This window comes from Schistocerca gregaria, chromosome 6, assembly GCF_023897955.1.
Source record: "Schistocerca gregaria isolate iqSchGreg1 chromosome 6, iqSchGreg1.2, whole genome shotgun sequence".
Classification (NCBI taxonomy): Eukaryota; Metazoa; Arthropoda; class Insecta; order Orthoptera; family Acrididae; genus Schistocerca; species Schistocerca gregaria.
The window spans coordinates 311,603,953-311,626,952 of record NC_064925.1 but is presented as its reverse complement, the minus strand read 5'-3'; the positions used below and the strand labels follow the sequence as shown (position 1 = coordinate 311,626,952).

General features: G+C 43.5%; 1 protein-coding gene across 1 annotated transcript in view; it reads right to left on the bottom strand.

Annotated features, from left to right (window-relative positions):
• Positions 1-23,000, bottom strand: part of LOC126278382 (GTP-binding protein Rit2) — a 138,481-nt gene that overhangs the window by 34,462 nt on the left and 81,019 nt on the right. The gene's annotated exons all lie outside the window — the stretch shown is intronic.

Below are 23,000 nucleotides of genomic sequence, written 5' to 3'. Positions count from 1 at the left end.
TTCCTACCTTATGACTGCTGTCAGAACATCTGTCCAGAAATTTATAATGACAGCTGCCTTTATAAATATATATTCAACACTTTCATTGAAACTCTATGACAGAGAGAGGGTAATTAAGCAGTCTTTAAAATATTTAATAACGTCACGAATGAATTAAATGTAGTGAAAGGGAACAGGAGCAAGTTCAAAATCAAAATGAAGTAATTTTCGTTAGCAACTTCTTGTTCTCCATTCAAGAATTTTCGAATGAGTACAAATGGAAGCATGCATGTTTCAATTAATCAGTTAAACATAAAGCTGTTACCTTCTTCTTCTTCTTTTCTGTTTCTAGCCTTATGTCGTATCTCCAGGAGGTCAGCATGGTAATGTAGATTTCGCTATGTTAGTGGCACAAGGTGGCCGCATGTCCTTCCTGCCGCACCCATTCCCCTTTGGACATAACATGCAATGATGTAGAATATACCGGGGAGTACATCAAAACCAGAAAATCGTCTGATGTTGAGGAAATAACTGGAGAAATGATCAAAGACACAAGAGTTGCTAGAAAACAATGGATCTACAGATTTTTTTATAAGATATAGAAAGAGGGAAGGTTCTCACTGATTGAAAATTGGGCAATCACACACTCAGTTTTGAAGAAACTTGATAAAGAAATAATGTAACTGAAGGGGTATCACATTAACATATCTCAAGAGGGTAAACTAGATGAAATAATTGTAGAGCGAAAGATCAGACTCCTACCTGAAGAAACTCTCTTGGAAGAACGGTATGAATTCAGGAACGGAAGATGAATAAATAATTCAGTTTTTGCTCTCCGCCAATAAACGGAAAAAATACTATGAACTCAAGCGAGACGTATGGTTGGTATTTCTGAACACAGAACTACTGGTCTCATCCGAGAAGAACACACGATTCCACTCCTCGTTGTTCCAGTCCTTGTGCTCTCGACACCATTGCAATCGGTGCCTCCAATGTGTGGGTGCCAACGGACGCAGTGTACTGGTCGTCGGGCAAAGAGACCAGATTCGTGCAGGCTTCGTGTCACTGTCGGTGCCACGCAGTCCTGCTGCAATTGCACCCGCTGGTTGACGTCGGTCCTTTCCTGGCTGCTGCAGTGTTCGATCACCTCCTCTCTTCGCGCAGCAGTGCTTGTGGATCCGAATACTCCCCATGCACGTGGAATGATGTTGCGAGCTACGCCTAACTCTAGGACAACACTCGTCACACATCTTCCTCCTTCTAGCTTCCTGGTGAATCTTATCCGTGTGGAACAATTCAAATGTTGTCCATGGGGCACGTTGTTCCATCAAATGCCTCGTGTTGTGTGGGCAGATTTGGTTCAAATGTCTCCGAGCACTATGGGACTTAACTTCTGAGATCATCAGAACTACTTAAACCTAACTAACCTAAGGACATGACACACATCCATGCCCGAGGTAGGATTCGAACCTGCGACCGTGGCGGTCACGCGGTTCCAGACTGTAGGGCCTAGAACCTCTCGGCCATCCCGGCCGGTGGCAGATTTGGGCTCGAGTCTCGATAACTTCACGCTATTTGATGTCCAGCTTTCTGTACACGCCTAGGAGACATCTGACAACATGCTCCAGCATTTTCAGTCATTTCCACCAAGTGGTTCATATGTCACTTTATCTATCACGTCCTTTAGTTTTGCAGAGCAGTGTGCATAGCATCACCTTCAGGCAGGCGAAAAAAGAGAGGACGGTTATGAAAATATATTGGAACTGATGGGACATGTTACAATGGAGGGGAAACTGCTACAGATGATCCGTCATTTCAGATACACTGCATGTTGTCTCCAATAGACAAAGAAATCACTCACAGAATTCAAGCAGATGGTAACTTCCATCAAACAATTAAAGACCTAATATTGAGCAAAAAAGTACCACTAAAATGTAAGAAAGTCATGTATGGAATCTATTACATCCTCAGTTTGGAATATGGTTGTAAAACATAGACCACGAGAAATAAAGACATCAGCAGATTGAAACAGCTGAGACGAGATTTATTCCGGCGTAAAGTCGAGGGCCGGCACGCCAGGCGGGGACGTTAGAGCAGAGAGGGCTGCGAGACGAGTCAGTCGTCTGCACGCTGACCGACCCCTCTCCGCGACGGCAGCGCCCTCGACACGAAAGGACACAAGCGCCGCAGCCGAGTTCTGCGAGTTCTACGAGAAGCGTCAAGACCAGCGACCTGGATACAAGCATTCACTTCTCTTGTATTACGAACTGCATATAAGCAAGAGATTATCTCTCGCCCTTTGCTTATCTGTATTTCTCAAAGTTAAGTATTGTCAACGATTAATTTCGTAATAAAACTGTTTATTACGATTTGCTTGAATTGTTTAGCAACCCGAGAAGCATGTTTCCTGGACAACCCGGCTTTGACAACTAGCCAGGATATAACAAGGTTTGTTAATAGCATTGTCGGAAAGAGACAGAATAAGGAACGAGGAAATTCGAAAAGAGATGTTGTAAGACAAAATAGTCTCACAGCTGCTGAGATGACATGGACATATGTGGAGCATGGAGACTAACACACTACCAAGACATATGTGTCTTGGACATAATGTGGAGCATGGATACTAACACGCTACCAAGGCCTACTCAGCGACAAGAGAGAAAGAGAAAGACCAAACCTCAGGTACAGGATGTTGTGGAAAATCCTCTCTGCTCGATGTCATAAATCACAACTTTGTACCATCGAATAAGATTGTAGATCATAGGACATGAAGATACCATGTAAGATGCTAGTGAGGAAAAAGGTATCCAGAATCTCCTCCCAAACACCTGGATCAATTTCATCCAAATTTGAAACAGGAACAGTAGGCCTCATATGTATCAGCACTGTGGTGTTTATAACCAGTTCCAGAGCGAGAGGAGGAGGAAAGTGACAGAGAGAGGGAAGGAGGTGGAGATGCCTGAGATAGGTGGAATGTGTAGAGGAGTAGTGGGCAGGTGGAAAAAAAAAGAGGGGGAGACAGAGATTGAGAGATAGAGGGGGAGGAGGCTATGGTCAGAGGGAGGCGCAGGAAGATGTGGGGAGAGATTAGAGGTGAACAAAATGGACAAAGAGAGGGGAGGTGAAGACGGAAGACAGATAGTGGGTACAAGTGCAGATATTTTTATATGTAGTTCCTCATATGTACAGACATGGTTGTTTTTTCTCTGTGTAGAAGAGTCTCAGCACAAACACGTCACATAGTTTACTACCTAATGTTTTCTTCCCCGTAGTAACTCCACCACTGAGTGGACAAGGCATTTCGGTGTAGAGTAACCGTTTCGCATCCAGATGTCAGACTTCAAGAATCTGACCTGCGGCCCAGAAGAAATTAAGCATTAATGGACTGCTCTTGCCTCATGTACTTGGAGGTACTAACCAACCAAAAACATACACTACTGCTCCTAACAGCTGTAATTATTAGGCTGCAAATGATGTAAATACTGACGTAATGTTGTTCAGTACGTCTTCCTCAGTCGTCTGTATGAATGTCTGCACTTATCCCTGTTACATGGGAGTTGTTTACAACACCTGCGGCCGTTTCTCGCAACCTCACAACCAAGCCTCTTAATCGTTGAATAAAACTTCTTTCAAATTTCTCACTTAGTCGATTTTCTTCATTCTGCATGGCTCTTCCTTTACTTCTGTTGTATGGAGGTTGACAACAAAATACTTTTTTCAGCCATTGTTCATACCCTAATTTCATCAGATGCCCATACCATTTTAAACGCTGTTGTTCGATCTCTTCAATGATACTTTTGTCTTCTTCCTGATTTCCTTATTTGGGATTTTCTCTAACCTAACAATGTCTTCAGGCTTATTTATTATTGACTAGCACCCAGATCAGAGATTGTAACTCCCAGGTATTTATACTTTTTGACAGCTGCTGGCTCTGGACACTATGGGACTTAACTGCTGAGGTCATCAGTCCCCTAGAACTTAGAACTACTTAAACCTAACTAACCTAAGGACATCACACACATCTATGCCCGAGGCAGGATTCGAACCTGCGACCGTAGCGGTCGCGCGGTTCCAGACTGTAGCGCGTAGAACCGCTCGGCCACCCCACTTTTTGACAAGCTTCAACACTATTTCCATCTATTATGACATTTTGTTTTAGATAAATTTAATGTTAGTCCGTCCTTATTGTATGTGTCTACGATTTTTTTCATCATCTACTCTGTATTATAGTTTTATGAATGTAGAAAGTAATGGGGAATGGGTGATCAGTTAGCGCATATGCCTAACAAACAACGTCGGAAATGCTCCATTAAGTTTCGGGAATGCAGCCGCATGAATTCTGCTTCTTCTTCTAATATTTCGGCTGTATACCTTTGAGCCATCTTCAGAGAGAGCCGTACGACTGACGCTCCAGCGCTCGCTCCATCCTTTTAAACTCGCGAATCGCGCCACTGCGCATGCGGCCACAGATAAACAAGGCGCCAGTGATGTTGATCGGCGGCAAAGACGTACAATATGCATGAGTTACGTCTGTGGCTGCGCATTCGATCCATGCTGGGAGGTCGATGTAGAAGAAGAAGCAGAATTCATGCGGCTGCATTCCCGAAACCTAATGGAGCAGTCTTTGCGCCGCGAAAACCTGAAGATTAATATAACGTCGGGAATGTTAAACGACAATGTTGTCCATTACCCAAGGCAAAAAAAAGGGACATCTCGAGGAATTGAAGGCGAGGGGACTCACTAAACGACTTGTATATCAATGATCGATATTTTAATTAGGTCTCTTGTGTTTTGCAAATGTCAAGATAAATTTATGCGTTATGATATATATATATATATATATATATATATATATATATATATCACTAAACGCTTAAATTAAAACCGAACTTCCTAAACTCTCTTCGCTCTTTCCAAACCCTACGTCGCAAATGGGGTTACCATGAAACAAAACTCAACGTTCGAATGACCCTCAATGATTACCTTTAAGATCATTGTTACTGGTAATGACACCTGACCCCCTTAAGCCCCTTCCAGTTTGTATCTAACGTTGTATTTTGCTGTATTGCTCCTCTATCCCTGAAGGAACTAAAAACATATGCTTATGTGATCTTGAATGGTGTACCATTTTATGCGTAAGATTTGCCGCTCTTTTCAAATCTTAAATCAAATATTAGGGTTTCCCTAAAAAAATCATTTTAATCTCTAAATCACCTTGACAAATCACGTTCACGTTCGCATCCATTAGTAACATGTGTGTGTGTGTGTGTGTGTGTGTGTGTGTGTGTGTGTGTGTGTGTGTGTGTGTGTGTGGGAGGGAGGGAGAGAGAGAGAGAGGAAATGGGGGGAGTACACTCAAATACAGGACTGTAAATGCACTGATATGCAGCGTGAGCCAGCGTAGCGACTGCTCCATTCCCCAGCACCACTTCGCATTCTGCACGAACACAGAGGTTGCTTTTCAGATAGATATCGTATCTTTCGTATTGCGAAGGACCTTTTGTGTCCCACATACTCCTGTTATACAGATGCGGTGGGAGGGATTGTTGCAGCATGCGGATTCGTTCTGCTACCCAGGAGTGCGATACGGGATGCAAAGGTAAAGACGAGCGGGCCGTGGCAGTAGGCGGCGGTCCCCGGCGCCATTCAATAAGCATGGCTAGAGGAGCGCGAGGCCGCTTATCCCACCCCACGAGGCGCGGCGCGAAATGCTGAGGGATCGCAGGCGCACCACTAGACAACGCTACGTGTCGCCGCATTTCTTAAGCAGTCCCTCAGGCTCAACTGCGGCACAGCACTTATCGGTCGTCTTCTTGAACCTTTGACTACGATTTTTTTCGGAGTGTGGACATTAATGAATTAATGTCATAGTCAGAAGTAATAATACGGATAAATAAATAGTGCCCGCTATTTTGTTTTCAGCGGAGGATGGGTTGGCACATGCGTGATGATGATGGTTCAAAATGGTTCTGAGCACTATGGGACTTAACATCTGAGGTCATCAGTCCCCTAGAACTTAGAACTACTTAAACTTAACTAACCCAAGGACATCACACACATCCATGCCCGAGGCAGGATTCGAACCTGAGACCGTAGCGGTCGCGAGGTTCCAGACTGAAGCGCCTTGAACCGCACGGCCACACCGGCCGGCGTGATGATGATGATGATGTTGATGATGATGATCTCGTTGTTTTTGATGATGATATATTGCTGTGAGTGCACGACAGCAAGGTGTTTAGCGCCCGCACTAAAATGTAACGAGACCAGGGTGGTAGAAGGGTGCAAAATGATTAAATCTGTAATTATAAACAAAAACAGAAATAACGCTGTAAGAAAGTGCGCGCTCGCCTGCGTACACACACACACACACACACACACACACACACACACACACACACAAAGTAATACCGCTGTGCCTTCAATTTTTTATGACGTGGTAGTCACTGAATATATTTTTATGTTGGATGTTGAAGAACAGACCTTCAGGAAGTTACGAATGGTTCCTTAATCCACTACAAAAAAAAAAAAAAAAGGTTCAAATGGCTCTGAGTACTATGGGACTTAACATCTGAGGTCATCAGTCCCCTAGAACTTAGAACTACTTAAACCTAACTAACCTAAGGACATCACACACATCCATGCCCGAGGCAGGATTCGAACTTGCGACCGTAGCAGTCGCCTGATTCCGGACTGGAGCGTCTAGAACCGCACCGCCACCGCGGCCGGCCACTACAAGAAAAAGCGTTCAAATAAATGTATGTCTGGATATGCTCCATTTGTCGATTTAGCTTCTGAATGAGTATGGATGTAAATATGAAATCTGGTGTAATGTTATTACATTTTAAATATTACTTCACCAAACATTAAAGGCAATAAACGTACTTCACGCTAAAAATGTTGACTGTTACAAGCAGTCTGTCTTTAAGGCTAATGGAATTATGAATCATAATGTTTTGCTTGGCAATTTGGGTCCAATTACAAGGAGAATTTCTTCCACTTTCACGGCTGTCATTCGTCTAACCTTTCGATACTGTTGTGACTCTTCCACCACAAGCTCTACAATGAGATTCTCGAATGCTCGAAAATCATATCGCCGGTTTATGCACTCTCTTATCCGACACGACCTTTTTTTCCCACTAAAAGTATTGTAAATGTAGATGCAACCCGAAGCTCTTCCATCGTTACCTCTTCCTTCACGCGCAGACCAAAGACTGAAAAATCGCGTGGAGAGTGATCTCCTAGTTCTCATAAACTCTCTCATCTTGCTGTGTGCAAAGGTTTCCAACGCCTGCTCTCGCAAGACTCTCACGAGGGGACCATCAGACTTGTTAATCACAAATTTTAAGTCTTAGGTTTGTTGTAGAAGGACCTGTCCTGAGTACCCAGATACAGCGTTTTCTTGTTTCATAAAAAATCGATATTCAAGTATTATGTGTACCTCCTACATCTGTAACATTAAATGTGTTTCGACGGAGCGAATGTGGTTGTGACAATAAGGTTCATGGTTACGACTCTACTACGGGTTCAGACCCTGTCCGTGTACTGCAACTGTTACTTTTTCTATGTAATCTGAGAGAATATCATTAAATAGTGTATGCCATGCAAAATTTTTAAAAATGTCATTTCCAACGTATAATTTCATTTATAAATCAATCACTACGACACACTTTCTTCAAATGATTATTCTGTTTGTGATTCGTAGTTGAAATTCTAGGGCAGCTCCAAAGAGTTCTCAACGATGGACGAAGCATTAGCAGCTGCAGAAGAATTACAGGTTATGTAATTATCAGCCTCGCGGGATTAGCCGTGCGGTCTTAGGCGCAGCAATCATGGACTGCGCGGCTGGTCCCGGCGGAGGTTCGAGTCCTCCCTCGGGCATGGGAGTGCGTGTTTGTGCTTAGGATAATTTAGGTTAAGTAGTGTATAAGCTTGGGGACTGATGACCTTAGCAGTTAAGTCCCATGAGATTTCACACACATTTGAACATTTTTTTTGTAATTATTAGCGGTCAGACCGGCTGCCAGTATCAGCCGACGTACAATAGATTCCTTTCGGAGCAAGAAGGGAAAACGAATTTGAACAAAATTAATCATTCCTTCACAGCACTGTATCTATATCTATGCCAGGAAAGATGTTCCCTTAAGTTTTCTTGTCTACGCAAGAACCATCAGGGAAATTTGTTCGGATTATTCAAAAGAGAGTTGATTACTTGATACATATATTTAAGGAATGTAATTGTAGCCTGCACGAAATCAGAGAAGCTTACGAAAATGCTGCACAAAGAGTGTTTAAATCTGTCAGTATTCCCTACGTGGGGCAAGATTTTTAAAATTTTTTTTTACGTTATTGATACGCGAGGAAGACTGACAGACCAGACACTTCACGATCAAATCTTTGTAGATGAGAAAACCATGCATCTGCAACGTAAAAATTATCATACCTAAATGTATTTCACTTTGCCAACCCTGTGAAGTTTATTTTTCCAGGCAGGTTAACATTTTCACAATTAAATTAAAAATTCTCCCGACTTGCTAAAGTCAAACACAGAACTCGCTTCGACAGAAGATTCCACACAAATAAATTCTTTAATTAGCTCCAATTTCGAGCACCTGTTTTCACAGGTTCGATCAAATCAAGTGGTTCGGATTGAAGTTGATAGATGAAAGAATAATCTTTCTGAATGTAAGAGAACTCAGACTCCCGTCGCGCTTTTGATAAATTCGTACTCCTACAACGCAGTAGCGGTCATTAAATGTGTGTGGTGCTCTACGAATTTGTGTTTTGGTTGTTTCTGCGACAAATGCAATCCGGCATTTTGTTGTAGCACAGCAAGCGATTCAACCGATAGAGAGTAAGAAGATTCTGTAATCTACTCTTCAACAAACGGAATACACATTTGAAGAAAGTTTGTTGTAATGGTTCATTTATTAATGAAATTACTACGGCGAAAACGACTATTTTTTAATCACTGCGCATAACATATCCTCTTATCCGAAACGTGGTTGAAACCACACATATCCTCTGCATCTATTCATCTCCCAGGGTACACATTTCTTAGGGCAGACAGATCAAAAAAGCGAGGTGGCGGGGTCGGCGCATATATACGAACAGATCTCAAAGCGAAAGTCTTATGTACATCAAATCCTGCTGAAGAAAAAGAGGCTGAATTCATGTTCATTGAAATAAATATACAAAGTCGGAAATTCTTGACTGGCGTCGTGTACAAGCCGCCAAAAATAAGCTCAATGAGTTCCTTCCAGTCGGAATTACATTCACTTCAGTGTCAATACGAACATGTCATCGTAATGGGTGACTTGAACATAGACCTGCTAAGAGACACTCCCTCCGCAATAAACCTAAGAAGATTGTTTAGTTGCAATAGCATGAACATTCTTCCATTACAACCTACACACCATACGGCGCACAGTCATACTCTTATAGACGTGATCGAAACGAAACAGATTGACAAAGTAAGAGATGTTAGTCAATCATCGGCCCCTGGCCTCTCAGCACATGATGTAATATTCCTGGCCTACTCTGTGCAGCCCCCAAGGATCAAATCGCGTTACATAACTTGTAGGAACATGAAACGTATTGACCTTGACGCTCTAACAGCCGATTGCTCAGAAATCTCATGGCATCAAATAATCAGAGAACCTACAATCGACGGCAAAATTAATGAACTTGCTGATAAACTCACTGCCCTCTATGACAAACATGCACCTGTGCGCACAGTCCGTGTAAGAAAATCTCCTGCTCCATGGCTGACAGCTGAATTACGTCAAATGATGATTAATAGGGATACTGCCCACAGGCGTTTCAAGGCAGATCCGAAACCCGAGCGTTTCGAAGAATATAGAAAGCTACGGAACAGAGTGAAACAATGCATTCGCAATGCCAAAATCAGGCACGCTCGCTCCCTTGTATGCAGCGATCTGACACCCAAGACTCTATGAAAGAATCTCCGTAGCTTGGGGGTCGGAAAGGCAAAATCGGAAACTACTTTTCATGTGTCAGCTAACGAATTAAATGAATTCTTCTCTGCACCTCTGAATGCCAGCACGGCTGATAATTACCGTCCACAAGAATCCCCAAACAGGATAACTAACAACGTTACCTTCCATCTAAAACATGTAACAACAAATGCGGCAAGAAAAGCAATAATGAGAATCTCTTCTGATGCAATAGGCAACGACAGTATCGGTATAACCATGATTAAGAATGTTGCCGATATCTTAGTACCTGTCTTAACTGACATATTTAATTTTTCCCTCGTGAACGGAATATACCCCACTGCATGGAAAAGAAGCATAATTCGACCCATCCCTAAGATCGAAAACCCACAACTGCCTAGTGATTACCGACCAATTAGCATACTGCCTGCTGTTTCCAAAGCACTTGAATATATTGTTCATGACCAAATCACTGAACACTTGCATGAATTCAGTCTATATGACAAATTTCAATCCGGTTTCCGTAAACATCACAGCACAAACACTGCTCTAATTAAAGTAACTGATGACCTGAAATATGCCATCGATAATCAAAAGGCAACAATATTGACGCTACTGGACTTCAGCAAAGCTTTTGACACTGTTAACTTTGACATATTACTCAGAAAAATGCAACAGCTTAACTTCTCTGATAGTGCAATGCGATGGTTTGAAAGCTACTTAAAAGACAGACAGCAATGTGTTGTCTGCGCAAATGAAAAATCTTCCTGGAAACATGTTTCTTCGGGAGTGCCACAAGGATCAGTCTTAGGACCACTTTTGTTTTCTTTATATGTCAACGATATTTCGTCGGTCTTGTCCTCCTGTAAACATCATTTCTATGCCGACGACCTCCAGCTCTACCTAAGCATCAGACCTGAAGACGTAAACACTGCAATCGCTCTGATGAATGATGATCTGTCTTCAGTAGTGACATGGGCGAAAAACCTGGGGCTTAAATTAAATGCAAAAAAGACGCAAGTAATCTTAATAGCCCATCAGAAATTAATAAGTTCAAATTTCCGCAAACGGCTACCTCCTATTCTGCTTGAAGGTACTCCAATACCATATCAGAAAACAGTGAAGAACTTGGGTGTAACTTTAGACGAGCATCTCAACTGGGCGGAGAATACAGTCGCAGTGTGCCGAAAGACGTCTGCTAGTCTCTATGCTCTCAAAAAGTTTCGGAACATATTCCCACAGGACTTGAAACGCCAGCTCGTGCAAGCACTCGTTCTACCGAACCTCCACTATTGTGATGTGATTCAACAAGGCATGAGTAGTGAAAACAAAAGACGGCTAGAGCTAACCATGAATGCCTGTGTGCGTTACACCTGCAACATTCGCCGATATGATCATGTTAGTGCTTCATACTCCGAGCTAGGGTGGCTGCGGCCGGACAAACTGCGTGACTACCACACTCTATGTCTACTTCACCGACTCCTCGTCGCGCAAGCACCCCAGTACCTAGCTTCAGAGATTAAAAACCTGTCATGCCATCATAATCGAAACACGAGGTCACTCTTATCTGGTATCCTAACTGTGCCCACTCACAAAACAAAAACTTTTGCAAACTCCTTCTCAGTTGCCGCTGTCCGCCTCTGGAACAAACTGCCCCTTACCTTGAGGAAAATTCAATCTACTGTTGCTTTTAAGAAGAAGTTGAAGCATTTCCTACTATCATCCGCATAAAATTCTCCACAAAATTAATGTGCAAGGCCAATCCTCTCATCTGTCAAATAGCAAAGCTAGCGACTCCTATCTTGCTCCTGAGATGCCTTCCACTTCATCTATCTCTATTAGCCACACAGTCTTCTTTTCCTTTATATTTTCCTTAATCATGTTTCATCATGTCTCTCTATTCTTCTCCTCCCTTCACCATGAGTCTCCCTCATACTCTCTGCTGCCAGCACTCCTACCTAAAATCTTTCTCTTCAATAATGTATTTTTCGAGGTGTACCTTTCTAATTGTTTATCTCACTTTTTGTATTAGATGTAGTTTAACATGCCTACTAAAACATATGACTGTAAAGTAAGTAGAATGCCTGGTTAGATGTAAGAGAGGGGCTGATGGCCCTAATCTTGCCAGGTTAAATAAATGAATAAATAAATAAATAAATAAATAAACATATACTGTTTCATAATGTTCTGTAAGATACACTGAAAAAAAGGTACACGGGCAGGGTTTGAACATGTACCCACAGTGTGGTAACCGTGAAACCACACTACGCTCGCTCGCTCGAAACACGATTAATATAACGGGTGCAGGAAGTAAACATAAAATATCGGGAACTAGAAGCCGTCGCATGAAAAACGGCTAGGGAGGTAATCAGGGCAGATCTCTATACAATATACCTAAGACTCATCAAAATCTGTGATTAACGGCTCTGATGGTCTCCTTGTAGGGGACTGATGACCTCATATGTTGTCCCATAGTGTTCAGAGCCATTTGGTCTCCTTGTCAGACTCTTACAGACAGTAGTCGCAAGTAAGTACCGGACCGTATCAGCGAAAATTCACCCCAGTGTAAACAATTCTGCGATTACTACCTGAGAGAACTAAACTGAGAGCAAAAACTCTCACGTGTAGTCCGAGCATCTTCGACATCTTCCGCCAAGCTGTGTGTTCACACACTCGCACGCCGCAGCTGACTGAACTACTGCACTCGCGGAAAAGGCACGCGCTTGCAGTGTTGTCGTGCATACGCGTCGAGCACCGGCAGCTTGTCGGATGGAGTGAGGGCTGGCGTATTTGTGTTTGACTGCTGCGTGAAAGCGCTTAGGGACCAGAGGGAACGATTTCATTTGCGCCAGCAGAGCTGAGAGTGGCGCGTGTTGCAATATTAAGTGCCGTGGTGGGGGTGGACCAGCCATCCCTGCTGGTGGACGGAGCGCACGTCGCAAATGCTAGCGGTAGGTAGTCGGCAGTCGGCGCCGCCGCCACAGCTGCGCATGGCTGTTAAATTGAATTCCACCTTCCGGCCAGCAGGCGGTCGTAATTACATTGCGGCGGCTCTTTGCGGGATCTCACCACCGTTGACCAAACCCGGCTACGTCGCCACCTACCACCTGCGTTGCGCGCCCCTCATTCGGCCTGTCGACCGAGTGGGGCGGAGAGCCATAAGTACATGGAAACCAATAGGCAAGTCACTGTGGTTTACTTTCCACTAGTGCCTATTCTCTTACACTCAAAGGGAAGCATGCACCCAACGGATCACCGATTTTACTCATCTTTCCGCATGGTAGTGAGCATTACTTAGATCAAGCAAATGCAGTTCTAGCGCTACCCTCTTCTCATGCGATTTCATGAAACTGCGGTTCGAAGTCTTACAAAACTGTTGACTATTTAGCGCACCTCTTCGCCGTTTTATTCTAGCTCAGTCGTTCCCATATTTTTCTACCTCATGACCCCCCTCCCCCTTTGCAGCCCCAGAAAATCTCATGCCTCCCTGTTCAGTCCTGAGACTGGTTTGATGCAATTCTCCATGCTACTCTATCCTGTGCAAGTTTCTTCATCTTCCAGTACCTACTGCAACCTATATCCTTCTGAATCTGCTTAGTGTATTCATCTATTGGTCTCCCTCTACGATTTTTACCCTCCACGCTGCCCTCCAATGCTAAATTGGTGATCCCTTGATGTCTCAGAACATGTCCTACCAACCGATCCCTTCTTCTGGCCAAGCTGTGCCACAAACATCTCTTCTTCCCAATCCTATTCAATACTTCCTCATTAGTTATGTGATCTACCCTTCTAATCTTCAGCATTCTTTGTAGCACCACATTTCGAAAGCTTCTATTCTCTTCTTGTTTAAACTATTTATCGTACGTGTTTGACTTCCATACATAGCTACACGTTTCACTTCCATACATGGCTACACTCCATACAAATACTTCCTGACACTTAAATATATACTCGATGTTAACAAATTTCTCTTCTTCAGAAGCGCTTTCCTTGCCATTGCCAGTCTACATTTTATATCCTGTCTACTTCGACCATCATCAGTTATTTTGCACCCCAAATAGCAAAACTCCTTTACTACTTTAAGTGTCTCATTTCCTAATCTAATTCCCTCAGCATCACTCGACTTAATTCGACTACATTCCATTATCCTCGTTTTGCTTTGTTGATGTTCATCTTATATCCTCCTTTCAAGACACTATCCATTCCATTCAGCTGCTCTTCCAAGTCCTTTGCTGTCTCTGACAGAATTACAATGTCATCGGCGAACCTCAAAGTTTTTATTTCTTCTCCATGGATTTTAATAGCTACTCCGAATTTTTCTTTTGTTTCCTTCACTGATTGCTCAATATACAGATTGAATAACATCGGGGAGAGGCTACAGTCCTGTCTCACTCCCTTCCCAACCACTGCTTCCCTTTCATGTCCCTCGACTCTTATAACTGCCATCTGGTTTCTGTACAAATTGTAAATAGCCTTTCGCTTCCTGTATTTTACCCCTATCACTTTCAGAATTTGAAAGAGAGCATTCCAGTCAACATTGTCAAAAGCTTTCTCTAAGTCTACAAATGCTAGAAACGTAGGTTTGCCGTTCCTTAATCTAGCTTCTGAGATACGTCGTAGGGTCAGTATTGCCTCACGTGTTACCAACATTTCTACGGAATCCAAACTGATCTTCCCCAAGGTCGACTTCTACTAGTTTTTCCATTCGTCTGTAAAGAATTCGCGTTAGTATTTTGCAGCTGTGACTTATGAAACTGATAGTTCGGTAATTTTCACACCTGTCGACACCTGCTTTCTTTGGGATTGGAATTATTATATTCTTCTTGAAGTCTGAGGGTATTTCGCCTGTCTCATACATCTTGCTCACCAGATGGCATGCCTCCCTCTTTACTTATTTATTTTATTTATTTTTTCTGCTTTCTTCGAAAAACGGCGTTAGTGCCAACTGCTACATATGGCTATACTGCGTTCGAGTCTATTTTTCATTTTCTGCTTACCTGTGTCCACAGACCTGCAATACTTTACAAGCGACATTTTTTCCTGGTGTGTTACTGAAGGTAATCATTGATGATCACGATTTTCGCCTATTATGCCATTTCAAGTGACAGCTCACTACGAAGTGAGTCAATGTATCGTTCCGTTTAAGAGGACGCCTTCCACGTGTCAGACATGTTTACATAATGCACGTGCAGAGTAAGACAGAAATCGTCGTCTTCAGTACATGGTGTCCCAGGCGGAACGGTCAACATTCAGTGATATGACAGGAGGAACGCTCATTTGAAGCAAAAAGCCCCCCATCCTCTTTGACGCTTTCATGCCTCCCTAACTTATTTTGATTATTTATTCTTTTTAATTTTTACGAAAAATTTTGACTATACTCTGAAGTCCACACTAACAGAATTACAAAACTGTTGGATTTCAACGATTGGGTACGCAAAACGGAAATGTCTTTATGTCTTACTTAAATACCTAATGATATTGTTTCTGCTTGAATAACACATTTCCCATCAAACTCACTTTTATGTTACCTAAGTCACAAAAAAATAATTAGAAAAGCAATGAAACTGTTAAGATTCTTTTTATTTAAGTATCTCCTGAATTTTGTGCTTTTGTATTAGTTAAGGCATATCCAAGGTCACTCTCCACGTTCTCGCGACTGCGATATTTTGTTTCAATAGTGGCTAGTTCAGTTTAACCCAATGTAAAGAATTTCTTTTCCCAACAAAAAATTCTTTTGGTTTATTTTTCAACCGCGGATGAACTGTTGTTAGATGTCGTTCCAGAAACACAGGCCGCAGTGATAAGTTACTAAGGACATGAAAAGTGGCAACTTGGAAGAAAACCTGTTTCACATAATGCGGTGAAAATACTGGTGGACACTTGACAATCAGAAATTAGACATGCTGAAAAGGGTCTACGGCGTTCTTCGACAGCAGCAGAAGCACTACCATCACAGAAACCGTAAACATACACCAAATGTGTATATTCTTTATTATTGCTAACAGACATTTTCACGGAACGAACAAAACCAACAAAACACTGTTTAATTCTAGGGAACAGAAGGTGACGCGCGAGGCAAAGCTGACGCCACCAACCCTACAAAAAATGCACTAGTTGACTGTAATATACTGAAGAGCCAAAGAAACTGGTGCATCTGCCTAATATCGTGTAGGGCCCCCGCGAGCACGCACAAGTGCCGCAACACGACGTGGCATGCAAAAAAAAAAAAAAAGGTTCAAATGGCTCTGAGCACTATGGGACCTAACTGCTGTGGTCATCAGTCCCCTAGAACTTAGAACTACTTAAACCTAACTAACCTAAGGACATTACATACATCCATGCCCGAATCAGGATTCGAACCTGCGACCGTAGCGGTCGCGCGGTTCCAGACTGTAGCACCTAGAACCGCTCGGCCACACCGCCGGCACGTGGCATGCACTCGAATAATGTCTGAAGTAATGCTGGAGGGAACTGACCCCATGAATCCTACAGGGCTGTACATAAATCCTTAACAGTACGAGGGGGTGTAGACCTCTTCTGAACATCACGTTGCAAGGCGTCTCAGATATGCTTTATAATGTTCATTTCTGGGGAATTTGGTGGCCAGCAGAAGTGTTTAAACTCAGAAGGGTGTTCCTGGAGCCACTCTGGACGTGCGGATTGTCGCATTGTACCGCTTGAATTACGTGTCACTTATCAGAGTCCTATCTAGACGTATCACGAGTCCCATATCACTCCAATTGCACACGCCCTACATGCCTCCATCAGCTTGAACAATCCCCTGCTGACATGCACAATCCATGAGTTTATGAGGTTCCACCCGCTCAATACAATTTGATGAAAGACTCGTCCGACCAGGTAACATGTTTCTAGACATCAACAGTCCAATGATGGGGTTGATGAGCCCAGTCGAAGCGAGAGCTTTGTGTCGTGCAGTCGTCAAGGGTACATAAATGTACATCCGGCTCCGAAAGCTCATATCGATGATATTTCCGTGAATGATTCGCATGCTGACACTTGTTGATAGTTCAGTACTGAAGTCTGCAGCAGTTTGCGGAAGGGTTGCACTTCTGTCACGGTGAACGATTTTCTTCATTCGTCGTTGCTCCCGTTCTTGCAGGATCTTTTCCCGACAGCAGCGATGTCTGAAATCTGATGTTTTACCGGATTCCTCATATTCACGGTACCCTCGTGAAATCGTCGTACGAGAAAACCCCCACTTCATCGCTGCCTCGAAGGTGCTATGCCCCATCGCTGGTGCACCGACTGTAACACTTAAACTTTGATAACCTGCCATTGTAGCAGCAGTACTCGATCTAACAACTGCGACAAACACTTGTTGTCTTATACTGGAGTTGCCGACCGGAGCGCAGTTTTGCTGCCTGTTTGCATATCTCTGTATTTGAATACGCATTACTTTGTCAATATTACACTCTTGTGTATTTTGAAGACTATGAAAAGTATCTGTTTTAGCGTGGGCTGGAGCTTTCACATATCGCTGAATTTCGGCGTCTGAAAGGCTCGTCGATAGCAGTTATGTACGCATCCGGTATCAGATTTTCCGTTGAGCGGTGTCATGGCTGTTACACGAGGCAGCTTCGGCGCACCGGGGACTCCCGGATATCTAATTGCGTCGCCGCTGGTTCCCAATTAGCCAGTCTGTCGGACAGACGCCGCCGCCGCCGGATTATTACAATCCAATTACGGGCGAGCCGTGCCAAAGCGATTCGCCATTTTGTGGGCCGCCGAACTGTGGCGTGAGTTGCGACGCTAACTTCATTACGCGCCAAACACAAGGGCTCGGCAGCGTGGCTGGTTGTACTTGCCGTGCGCCTGAACGGTCTGCAACCCGCGCTACACGTCCGGCTGCCAAATGCGCCCTTAGCTGTAGGTATAATCGAGAGCGTTTGATGGCGGTGACTGCGGGCAAGCGGAATGGAGGGTCTCTCTTTCAAGTATTTCTGCGCAAAGCAGGTCGACGAAACGATCGTTAAAGACCTCAAAAGGCAGCAATGCTTCGTAACATACTCCACTTGACTAGCTTCCCGAGAAATAGAGACTGATGGTGGCTGGTTACGTACTGCTGAATAACTGCCAACTTCACTTCTCCTGGCAACTCCTGCTGCATTCGAGTATCGGCGTGAAAGGCTCTTGCGTCAGGATCAGAATGTCAATCCAGAAATCAAATATAGGCGAATGTAGAATATAAATTCAAATGTAATGCATACTTAATAAACTGTTGTGAGAATACATGCTTCAAAAGCTGAAGTTTCTATTAGTGGAAAAAGAGAGATAGAGATGTATCTCTTACCATTGACTCTGCCTATTATTCTTTGTTTAAACTCTCTTCTGCGCGCTTGGTGGAGAGTTACAAACTTTAGGCGCCTGTCTAAGATGACATATAAATGAGCTGCAGGGCACCTGATAGAACGACAGTGTAATACTGCGAAACAAGGGAAAATGCTCGATGTACCTTAAACACAAGTTTTCATGAAAATAGGTACGAAATTCTGTAATGGTCACGTGAGGGAAGGTATCCTAAACCGTTTTAAAAGTGACTCATTTACGGAACATGATGATAAATGGACCAGGAAAGAAAAGTGAATGTTACTGACGCATGTGCTGTGAGTCGACTATTATAACGGGAAGTGGAGTCATTGACTGGAAAACCACAAGAAGCAGGCAAAGGAGAAGAAGGAGGAGGAGTTTGGAGTTGGTGGAAGAGAGCAGAGAAAGAAATAAATGGTAATCAGGAACAGACAGGTTTGACGGAGGCATGGTTGTTATTGGGATTCCTCACAAGACGAAAATTAGCGTAGCAGGACATCTCTTCAGCTTAACTTTTTCATTGAACTACGGTAACTGGATTGTTTTCCTCATTCAAATATAAGACGAAATAAGAGAATTGTGACAGTATTGACATAATTATCCAGGATATTAACCCTTTAAAAGCTTATTCCGATACACACTGGCTTGTCTGCCTGGAGAGAATTGGAAACAACGTTTCGGGATATCATATATCTCGTTTCAAAGAGTAAAACTTTTAGTAACTATTGGTTCGCGACAAATTATTTGTGTACCCTTGAATGAACGTAAGCAGTAAGGATACGATTCAGAATTGGAGTCTTTTGTGCAGAAAGTGTCGGAATTTATCATCTAATCAACACAGTTTAACTTACAGGGTTTTCTACGTATTTATATGAATTTTCTTATTATAGTATGTCTTCCAGAAGATGGTATTACTACTGAAATTAGCTTCAGAATAAGAAATATTATTAAAAAGGATCTTCGCTGGCTTTCCTTAAACGCTAAAGAAACATGATAAATGTACTCATTACAGGTACGAACCAAACTAAATACAACCAGGAACATTCTCTCTTCTATCACTCACGCTACTCTTTAATGTGGGAACTTCTGCTAACATACAGAGACCATTAAAAAGTTCCGAGTCAGATTTTACTCCTGGCGTACAAGCAACGTGAGTGCAGTAACCACGGTGGCAGCTTGAACCAAGAACTGTAAACAGCCAATGTGCATTCGACCAGTTAGTTGCTAGTAGGGAGTGTTAAATAGCAGATTTGGCCGCAGTGTGTCAACGTTATTGAGTCACAAATCGCAGTGGAGCAACACCTCCAAATCAGGCGTTCAACAATCTCTCCACAATATTTCGAAGAATACGAAAGCCAGTGTACACTTCGACTTCCGGAGAAAAATTCCATCTGACACATGGACACCTGCTATGACTTGATTGAAATGCAACACACAGTCAATTCGTCTCTGGGAAAAATCATTACGGGTAACGAGACTTTGTGATATCAGTACGAACCTACCAGAAGACCACAAAGTGCAGAAATTCACATAACGGATCAATGCTTACAGGCCATTACGGATATTCAAAGCCAGTCTAACGCGCGAGTTCAACAACATCGCAAAGAATGACTTTCTGACAATTCCACATAGTTGTAAGCACTTTCTGTAAGCTGTACTCACGTGTTGGGAGGGTGTCTATAAACTCCAGAAGCATTAAAACAGTCACATTAACTTTGCCCTGTTTTTCATCAAACTTTTTAGTCTCACAAGATATATTAAGTTTTAAAAGAAAAAGGGAAAATTCTTCCGTTATTTGGTAGTTTACAGTGTGTTTGGAAATTGATGTTACAAACTTCTAGGACTTGTAGAAGGGACTGAGTAGATAATATTTTGAATGAGCGCACATGTCCGGAAACGTACGGCTTCCGTGCTACAACCATTTGAAAAAATGTAGGTAATGCGACCACTTCTGCAAGTAACTGATTAGGCGTGACCCATTACATCACTTGTTTTACAGTTCCACTCATTAATAACCAAAGAAATTACTCGTGTACTCATTGACGGGTTCTTTTCAACTTGATGCAGTACGGGCTCTCCAATCCGGGTGTGCAGCGTCTCCCTAGAGCATCACAGTCATGCCTGCTGATGTTGAAGGTACCCTTTCTCGAAGCGATTGCTCACTGCGGCAAAAGGGTTTCCGATGAAGTCGAACCATGTGAAGAACGATCTTAAAAAAGGCGACGAGCAGCTTGTCCTTTACCATGAGCTTCGCCATTCAGAAGGATCATTTCGGGTTGTTCTGCAAACGTGCACTCATGCATGTTGCTCTAACACTCGCAGACATGTGAATGAAGCTAGAACCAGGTCAGAGGGGTAGGACAGACGTCAAATGACCTTAGCCGATCCGACGTATCGACCCACTACCATGAGTTACCAGTTGCATACCTATCTGGTAAGCATGTTTTCAAAAAAATGGTTCAAATGGCTCTGAGCACTATGGGACTTAACATCTATGGTCATCAGTCCCCTAGAACTTAGAACTACTTAAAACTAACCAACCTAAGGACATCACACAACACCCAGTCATCACGAGGCAGAGAAAGTCCCTGACCCCGCCGGGAATCGAACCCGGGAACCCGGGCGTGGGAAGCGAAACATGTTTTCAAACGGGTACGAAACGTATATGGGTTTTTATTCAAAATATTATGTACTCACTCCCCTATACAAGTTCTAGAAATCTGTAACGGGAATTTCCGAATACCTTGAATATACTAGTACTTCCGTAGCAGAAGCCGTGGTGGTCTAGAGGGTAGAGCATTGGACTCCGGCCCTGGGTGTACTGCGATCAATTTCATATCCTCGTTCCATTTCCTCCAGAACGGCTGCAAGTTTACTCAGCCTGCTATCTAATGAGTACCAATGATTTTTCCTGTAATATAAGGCGGCCGATGGGGCGGACCTCCCACCCTCCTACTGCCTCTGCCAAGAATGGCTTCCTCTACCAGCAATCAGCCCAAATGCCCCGTACCACAAACTCTGCTTTTCTAGTGCTAAAACAAAGCAATGAAATACTCTGCGTAATATCTTTCGTAGCGTTTCTCCTGCCGTACACCGCCAGCGGTTTTAGTGGTTTGTCACATTCATTTTAATTTAACTATGTGGTCCGATGGTCTTTAATTCGTCACGTCGTCAATTATTCTAAGGGAAAAAGGGAGGAAAGAAGGGGAGTTGTGTGCGTCACCTGCCTGTAATCGTTTAAACGTTTTTGTGTGTGTTGCATTTTAAATGTTTGCTTATCGTCGCCCGTCCCAGTAGCCGTACCTGTTCATAGCACCACTTCTGGGACCGGGAATCGCGTGGGAGGACGTCGAGAGGGGATTGGGGGGGGGGGGGGGAGGAGGATCGGCGGGTTGACAACGACGGTCGATGTGCCGGCCAGTCTAGATGTGGTTTTAGGGGGTTTCCCATATACCACTATGTGTCTACTGGGCTGGTTCCCCGTCCTGCCTCAGTTATACGATTTGTAGACATTTAGAAAACGCTCGCTCACTTTCACCACTGCACGCAGACAGATGGGGTATACATATTCCTTCCGGTGGGGGAAGGAAGAGAGTCCGCCCATCCCTTAAATTAATAACTGCAAATCCGTTAATTAATAACCATACTGATTCTGCACCGACGCAGTACAACGGCACAAAAAAAATAAGAAGAATTGGTTTACTATAACATTTTATGAAGTACAGATGGGAGCCAGCCCATCATTTGCGTAAGCGATTGTGGAGCAATGGACTTGATCGGGTTCGCTGGGCCTGCTAGTCTTGCAAGGTAGCACACTGCCTTTAAGCTACAGGAGCTGGGCAAAACTTTGTTCACATTACGATTTTAAATATTTTACACGGCCCTGTTACCGCCTATGTTCAGAGGACACGTGGCAGCACAAGCGGTGAAGCGTATATAAAGCGTGTCGGGGAAAGCAGTACAGCCTTTGTCGTTATGCGGAAACGAAGCGATTTATCTGACATCCAAAGAGCATGATCATTTTGGGCCATGGGTGCAAGAATTTCCGAAATGGTTAAGTTTGTAAACTTTTCGAGTGCCGCCGTGGTTAAAGTATACTGTGCATGTCAAAATGACGCTGTACAAAATTGTACCATGATAACTGTGCTGCGGCACCAACCGTAAATGAGAGCGTCAACGAGAGCTGCGAAGGATGTGTACGGGCGAATACACTCCCAGATGAACAAAGGGCCTACCAACAGAGTCTCCTTAACGAACTTTCGGCAAACGTTGCTGCGTATAGGCCCCTGCAGCAGGTACCAGGTTCACGCATCCGTGCTCACTGCTGTTCATCGGCGTCGAAGGTTGGAATTTGCATGCCAATACCGAAACAGGCGAGAGGTGGCCTTTCCAGATGAAACAAGTTTTATGCTCCATTGGACAGATGGCCATTGTAGAGTACAGCGTGAAAAGCCTGAAAGCAAATACCCTGCAACGATCGTCGGAAGGGTCCAGGCCGGAGAAGGGAGAAATATGGTCTGGGGAATATTTTTGTGACATCCCCTTGGTGATCTCGTTATTCTGGAAGGCAGTGTGCATTACACAAGTATGCATCTATCGCTGGGAACCATGTGCACCCGTACATGTAATTTGTTTTTTTCTTGGCATGACGGCATTTACCAACAGGACAGAGCAACGTGTGACGCAGCTCGCAGCGTCCGTGCGTGGTTCGAAGAGCACCAGGATGAGTTAACTGTACTC